Below are 7,781 nucleotides of genomic sequence, written 5' to 3' on the forward strand. Positions count from 1 at the left end.
GAGATGTGGATTGGCTGCCCCATCCCAGAAAAACTCTGCGCTCCTGCATGCCTAGGGCACACATTTTATCTTCATTTAAAAAATTATTTTGGCCGGTGCCGCGGCTCACTAGGCTAATCCTCCACCTGCGGTGCTGGCACACCAGGTTCTAGTCCCGGTTGGGGCGCCAGATTCTGTCCCAGTTGCTCCCCTTCCAGGCCAGCTCTCTGCTGTGGCCCGAGAGTGCAGTGGAGGATGGCCCAAGTGCTTGGGCCCTGCACCCCATGGGAGACCAGGAGAAGCACCTGGCTCCGGGCTTCGGATCAGCACGGTGCGCCGGCTGCAGCGCGCTGGCCGCGGCAGCCATTGGGGGGTGAACCAACAGCAAAGGAAGACCTTTCTCTCTATCTCTCTCACTGTCCACTCTGCCTGTCAAAAAAAAAAAAAAAATGATTTTGAGGGGCCGGCGCTGTGGTGCAGCAGGTTAAAACCCTGGCCTGAAGCACCGGCATCCCATATGAGCACCGGTTTGAGACCCGGCTGCTCCACTTCTGATCCAGCTCTCTGCTATGGCCTGGGAAAGCAGTGGAAGATGGCCCAAGTGCTTAGGTTCCTGCACCCGCATGGGAAACCCGGAAGAAACTCCTGGCTCCTGGCTTCGGATCAGCGCAACTCCTGCCATTGTGGCCATCTGGGGAGTGATCCAGCAGATGGAAGACCTCTCTCTCCGTCTCTACCTCTCTCTGTAACTCTGTCTTTCAAATAAATAAAGCAAATCTTATTTTTTTAAAAAAGTGGTAGAGCAACACATTTTATGTTAAGTATATTAACCATAATGAGGAATAAATAATTTTAAAAATATTTATTTATTTATTTGGAAGACAGTTACAGAGGGGGAGAGAGAGAGAGAGAGAGAGAGAGAGAGAGAGATCTCCCATCTACTGGTTTATTCTCCAAATGCTCAAAACAGCCAGAGCTAGGCTCATCTGAAGCCAGGAGCCAAGAGCTTCTTCCGGGTCTCTCACATAGAGAGGGGCCCAAGGACTTGGGCCATCTTCTACTATTTTTTTTTTTTTTTTGACAGGCAGAGTGGACAGTGAGAGAGAGAGACAGAGAGAAAGATCTTCCTTTGCCATTGGTTCACATTCCAATGGCCACCGCGCTGCGGCCGGCACACCACGCTGATCCGAAGCCAGGAGCCAGGTGCTTCTCCTGGTCTCCCATGGGGTGCAGGGCCCAAGCACTTGGGCCATCCTCCACTGCCCTCCCGGACCATAGCAGAGAGCTGGCCTGGAAGAGGGGCAACCAGGACAGAATCCGGCGCCCCGACCAGGTGCAGGCGCCACAAGGTGGAGGATTAGCCTATTGAGCCATGGCGCTGGCCCATCTTCTACTACTTTCCCAGGCCACAGCAGAGAGCTGGATCAGAAGTGGAGCAGCTGGGTCTCGAACCAGCGCCCATGTGGGTTGCCAGCACTGCAGGTGGCAGCTTTACCTGCTACACCACAGCACCGGCCCCATTAAATAACTTTAAAATAAGATGCATTGACAGATAAACAGGGCTAGATCTATGATAAAGCAAATATGGCATAATGTTAGCAGAACCTAAACAGTGAATGTACATGCATTTATTACAAATTATTTCAACTTTTCTGTATGCTCGGAATTCTTCATAATTAAATATTAGAAAAATTAGATTAGATATAAATATATATCTAATATATTTCATATGCCTAAAATATATTTTAAGATTAGATATAGCAGAGCAGTAGGCAGGGGCTAGCATTGTAGTGCATGTTCAGTTGCCACCAGCATCCCATTCTGGACGCCACCCTGAGTCCTGGCTGCTCTGCTTCCAGTCCCGCTCCCTGCCAATGCCCTAGGAAAGCAGCAGATGAAGGCTCAAGTGCTTGGTCCTCCACAACCCTAGGGGGAGACCCAGAAGGAGCTCCTGGCTCCTGGCTTCTGCCTAAGCTAGACCTGGCTGTTGCAGCCATTTCGGAATGAACCAGTGGGTGGAAGATCCCTCTCTCTTTCTTTCTCTCTTTGCCCCTCTGTCTTTCCCTCTCTGTTGCTCTGCCTTTCAAATAAATAAATAATCTTAAAAAAAAGAAATAGGAATTTAAAGTAGCGCAACATTCCGGGATAAAAATTCAACATCAAAGGCCACCGCCACGTGCTGCTCTGGAGGCCTCGGGATCCTGCAGGCGAAGCCGTCGCCAGGTGAGGCCCTCAGACCTGGGCCTCCGAGCTGTGAGCCAAAGTAGACCTTCCCTTTGTGAAGCTAGCCTGCCTCGGGGATTTCACGATGGCAGCAAAATGACTAACATGAGGAAAGTCCAGTGTTCGGCACAGCAGCTCAGCTGCCACCTGGGACACCCACGCCCTTATTAAGAGTGCGGGCTCAGGTCCCCGCTGCTCCCCTTCGGATCCAGCTCCCTGCGAACCGCTGGGAAAGCAGGAGAAGACGCAAGTACTTGGGCCCCTGCCGTCCACCTGGAGACCTGCATGCAGCTCTGGCTTCCTGGTTTTAGTATGGACCAGCCCTGGCCATTGTGTCCATTTGGGAAGTGAACCAATAGCTATATCTCTCTCAACAGATGGAAGCCCTCTCTCCCTCTCTCTCACTCTCCCCTTCAAATAAATAAGCATTTAAAAATTTTTTGAAGGGCCAGCACTGGTGGCATAACGGGTAAAGCCTCCACAAGCAGCGCTAGCATTCCATATGAGTGCCAGTTCTAGTCCCAGCTGCTCCACTTCCAATCCAGCTTCCTACTAATGTGCCTGGGAATGCAGTGGAAGATGGCCCAAGTGCTTGGGTCCCTGCAACCAAGATGGAGACCCAGAAGAAACTACTGGCTCCTAACTTCAGACAGGCCCAGCTCCAGCTGTTGTGGCCATCTAGGGAGTGAACAGCAGATAGAAGTTATCCCTCTGTGTCTTGCCTCTCTCTGTAACTCTGACTTTCAAATAGATAAATAAACCTTTAAGAAAAGAAAATTCTAGGCGCTGCGGCTCACTAGGCTAATCCTCCACCTAGCGGCGCCAGCACACCAGGTTCTAGTCCCGGTCGGGGCGCCGGATTCTGTCCCGGTTGCCCCTCTTCCAGGCCAGCTCTCTGCTTTGGCCAGGGAGTGCAGTGGAGGATGGCCCAAGCACTTGGGCCCTGCAACCGTATGGGAGACCAGGAGAAGCACCTGGCTCCTGCCAACGGATCAGTGCGGTGCACTGGCCGCAGCGTGCCGGCCGCGGCGGCCATTGGAAAGTGAACCAACAGCAAAAAGGAAGACCTTTCTCTCTGTCTCTCTCTCACTATCCACTCTGCCTGTCCAAAAAAAAAAAAAAAAAAAAAAAGGAAAGAAAGGAAGGAAGGAAGGAAGAAAGAAAGGAAGAAAATTCTAGGGCTGGCGCTGTGGCATAGCAGGTAAAGCCACCACCTGCGGTGCTGGCATCCCATATGGGTAGTGGTTCAAATCCCGACTGCTCCACTTCTGATCCAGTTCTTCCATGGCCTGGAATAGCAGTAGACGATGGCCCAAGTCCTTGGGCCCCTGCACCCACATGGGAGATCAAAAGGAAGCTCCTGGCTCTTGGCTTCAGATTGGCACAGCTTCAGCCGTTGCGGCCAATTGGGGAGTGCACCATCGGATGGAAGACCTCTCTCTCTCTCTCTCTCTGCCTCTTCTCTCTCTGTGTAACTCTGACTTTCAAATAAATAAATACATCTTTTTAAAAAAGAAAAGAAAATTCTTGGCCGGCGCCGCCAACGGATCCGCTAGGCTAATCCTCCGCCTAGCGGCGCCGGCACACCAGGTTCTAGTCCCGGTCGGGGTGCCGGATTCTGTCCCGGTTGCCCCTCTTCCAGGCCAGCTCTCTGCTGTGGCCAGGGAGTGCAGTGGAGGATGGCCCAGGTGCTTGGGCCCTGCACCCACATGGGAGACCAGGAGAAGCACGTGGCTCCTGGCTCCTGCCATCGGATCAGCGCGGTGCGCCGGCCGCAGCGCGCCGGCCGTGGCGGCCATTGGAGGGTGAACCAACGGCAAAAGGAAGACCTTTCTCTCTGTCTCTCTCTCTCACTGTCCACTCTGCCTGTCAAAAAAAAAAAAAAAAAGAAAGAAAGAAAATTCTTTTGAGATCTATGCATACAAGGGATCTTCAAGAAATTCATGGAAAATGTATATTATGAAAAATTATTCATGGATTCCAAAATCTTTTGCACCAAAATAAACTTATCTTTTATTTCCATTTTCTATTAATTTGTGAAGTGCCCGCTTATAAGCAAGGACATGTGATTTACTTCTTTTTTTTAATTGTCTATTTCTTCCATTTTTTCCCCTGTATTTCAAGGTGTTTTTTTTAAAGATTTATTTATTTATTTGAAAGGCAAAGTTACAGAGAGGCAGAGAGAGAGAAAGAGACATCTCCCATCCCATCTGCTGGTTCAGCCCCAAAATGGCCGCAATGGCCAGAGCTGAGCCGATCCGAAACCAGGAGCTTCTTCCGGGTCTCCCACACGGGTGCAGGGGCCCAAGGACTTGGGCCATCTTCTACTGCTATCCCAGGCCACAGCCAAGAACTGGATCAGAAGTGGAGCAGCCGGGATTCAAACCAGTGCCCATGTGGGATGCTGGCAGTGCAGGCGGTGGCTTCACCCGCTACACCACAGCCCTAGGCCCTCACTTGATCCAGGGCACCCAGCTCATCTGGGCCCAGATCCCAATTTCTCCACAGTAATCAGCAGAGAATAAGTGTGTGTCTTTAAGTTGCTAAGTTTCTGGTAATTTTATTTACTTATTGGAGAGACACAGAGAGTGCTCCTTTCTCCTGGTGTACTCTTCAAATGCCCGCCATGAATGGGACTAAGCCAGGCTGAAGCCGGGAGCCAGAAACTCAATCCAGTGTCTCCCATGGGAGGCAGGAACCCAGTCACTGGAGCCATCACTGCTGCCTCCCAGGGTCTGCATTAGCAAGAAGCTGGAGTCAGGAGCCCAAGCCAGGGACCCGCATTCTGGCCCAGCGAGTTAAGCTGCCGCTTGCAATGCCAACATCCCAAACAGGCCCCAGTTCAAGTCCCGGCTGCTCCGCTTCCGACCCAGCTCCCTGAGAATGCACCTGGGAAAGCAGTGCACATGGTCCAAGTGATGGGTCCCTGCAGCCCCCTGGGAGACCCAGAAGAGGCTCCTGGCTCCTGGCTCCTGGCTTCGGCCTGGCCCAGCCCTGGTCATTGCGGCCATCTGGGAAGTGAAGTGAACCAGTGGATGGAAGATTCCTTTTGCTCCGTCTTTCCTTCTCTCTCTGTAACTCTGATCTCAGATAGCGAATGTTAAAAAAAAAATCTGAATTGTGAAATGTGACTCGCGTGTTTTCCCAAAGGTGGGTAAGCAAAAGTGCATTGTGTAATGGTAACAATAAAGCCAACTTCGGGGTGTTCCCCTCTCAGCGCGAGGGCCAGCCAACTGCACAGGACTCCCGGGCGCCTGCTCTCTGCCCCGCCCGCCCCGTGCGTTCCTTCTCCCGCCTGCGTCCTTAGGATCACACCCGCTTCCCTGGGTCGGTCTTCCCCGTGCTTCCCTTACACTGTAACTACAGTGCCATTCCACGGTAACTTCCATCTTTCTGCTTTTGAACCTTTTGCGGTCCGCAGCCCTCCCTGTGCATCTCTGGAATTCCGCTTCTTCCGGTCAGCACTGGATCGCTGTGACGCACACAACTCTTTTTTTTTTTTTTTGACAGGCAGAGTGGACAGTGAGAGAGAGAGAGAAAGGTCTTCCTTTGCCGTTGGTTCACCCTCCAATGGCCGCCACGGCCAGCGCACCGCGCTGATCCGATGGCAGGAGCCAGGAGCCAGGTGCTTTTCCTGGTCTCCCATGGGGTGCAGGGCCCAAGTACTTGGGCCATCCTCCACTGCACTCCCGGGCCACAGCAGAGAGCTGGCCTGGAAGAGGGGCAACTGGGACAGAATCCGGCACCCCGACCGGGACTAGAACCCGGTGTGCCGGCGCCGCAAGGCGGAGGATTAGCCTAGTGAGCCGCGGCGCCGGCCAAACAACTCATTCCTTAATCGCTCTTTAAGTTTCTGTAGCGTGATTATTTGAAAATGTATTTATCCAGTTTACTATTGATGGGCCCTGAACTGCTTCCGGGAGTCTCCTGGCACCCGACGTGTGCGCTTCCCCAGCAGTGGCGCTGTCGGGTCACTGGGTGGGAACAGTTGCTGGAAAACACCAACCTTTCCACCGGAGTCGTTGCACAAGCACAGAGCCTGCCATATGTGCGTGGCATTCTATTCAGCCACTCAGTGAGCGGACCCGATGGTGGCTGCTGTGCACAACAATGCATTTTCTTCTTTATGTGATCTGCAAATGTCCCACACCTCATGCCCAAGCCCTTCAGCATAACAAGGCTGACTTAGGTCAATATTTATTCACACCTTTTCCTTTTTAAAAAGACTGTCTTATGTATTTGAAAGACAGAGAGAGAGAGAGAGCACGAGCCTTCCATCCATGGGTTTACTCCCCAAAAGGCTGCAATAGTCCGCTCCACACCAAGCCGAAGCCAGGAGCCAGAAACTGGCGCTCACACGGGAGGCCAGTGTCACAGAAGCAGGGACGTAGCCCGCTGCGCCATGCCAGTACCAAGTGACAGCCTACTCCCTGTGGTGGCGTCTGGGGCAGGGGCAGCCTGGGGCCTGAGCCGCTGGCCCGTGGCTCTGGCCGCTCTCCAGGTAGGCAGGACTCCCAGCTGTGTCTGCTGACCACCTGCCGCCTGGAAGAAAACCCCACCCTGACGCCCCAGCATCCTGCAGAGCAGGGTGTGAGAACCGGGGTGAGGAACAGGCTCGATCTCCAGGCAGCAACGGCCTCCAGCGCCCCCTGTAGGCGAGGCGGTGCCCAGCCCCTCTCTGCCGCCGAATCTGTTCCCTCTGCCGCCCCGCACAGCCTTGGCTTCGCCTTCAGAGGCACCATCTTCGTGCTTTGGATGCACCCTCTGCTCCCCTGGGTCCACTCCGCCTCCCCCAACTGACCCCCGGCCCACGGGTTTTTGACTCCAGGAGAGATCGCGTCTCCCGCAGCGGCTGGTCTGGAGGGGCGTGTTGTACCGCGTCGAAGACCGCAGGCCTGGTTAAGGGGTGAGTCTCAGCGGGGCGCCCTCAGCCCCGCACCGCTAAGGCCGCCTCGCCCTGGGTGATGGGCACTGGCTCTCTATGGTGCAGAAATCCGGGTTTCTCGGTGGAGGTTTGCCGTGTGGCCCACCCTACCACAGAGGAGCCACGACCAGGGGAGCCACGCCAACTGCACGAGGAGCTCCCGCAGGGGGGCGAAGGGCGGCCTTGGTTAGCTCAGCAGCCGCCCGAGGGTAGGCCGAGCGCCCAGGGTGCAGGTTTGGCCACTAAGAGGGGATGGCAGCCGGGCTGACCTTGCTTAGGGGACAGGCCCTTGGCAGAGAGGCCACGCCTGCCTCCGTGGCTTCTTTGCCCACGGCCCCACTGATTCGGTCTTGAGCAGCTGTGGCACAGAGAGACTCTCGCGACCCAGGGCATCAGCAGGGAACAACTTGTCCTCCTCTTGGGAGGCAGATGGAATTAACAATCTGTGCCCGTGAAGCCCGCGAGAGCAGGAGATACATCACCCGTGCTGCAGCCGCGGAAGGAGGACCCGGGAGGATTGCAATTCTAAAGGGGATTCGTCCGCGTCCCGGAGAAAAACAGGCCGCGTGCTCTTTAACGTCCCGGTTAGGAAAGGTGAGGCCCTTCAAGTGCCTCGGGTAAGAGAAGACGACACGCTGGGATGTCAGGGTGTCGC

The sequence above is a fragment of the Oryctolagus cuniculus genome, chromosome 7 (assembly GCF_051225735.1).
Source record: "Oryctolagus cuniculus isolate XC-2025 breed Fujian yellow rabbit chromosome 7, ASM5122573v1, whole genome shotgun sequence".
Lineage (NCBI taxonomy): Eukaryota > Metazoa > Chordata > Mammalia > Lagomorpha > Leporidae > Oryctolagus > Oryctolagus cuniculus.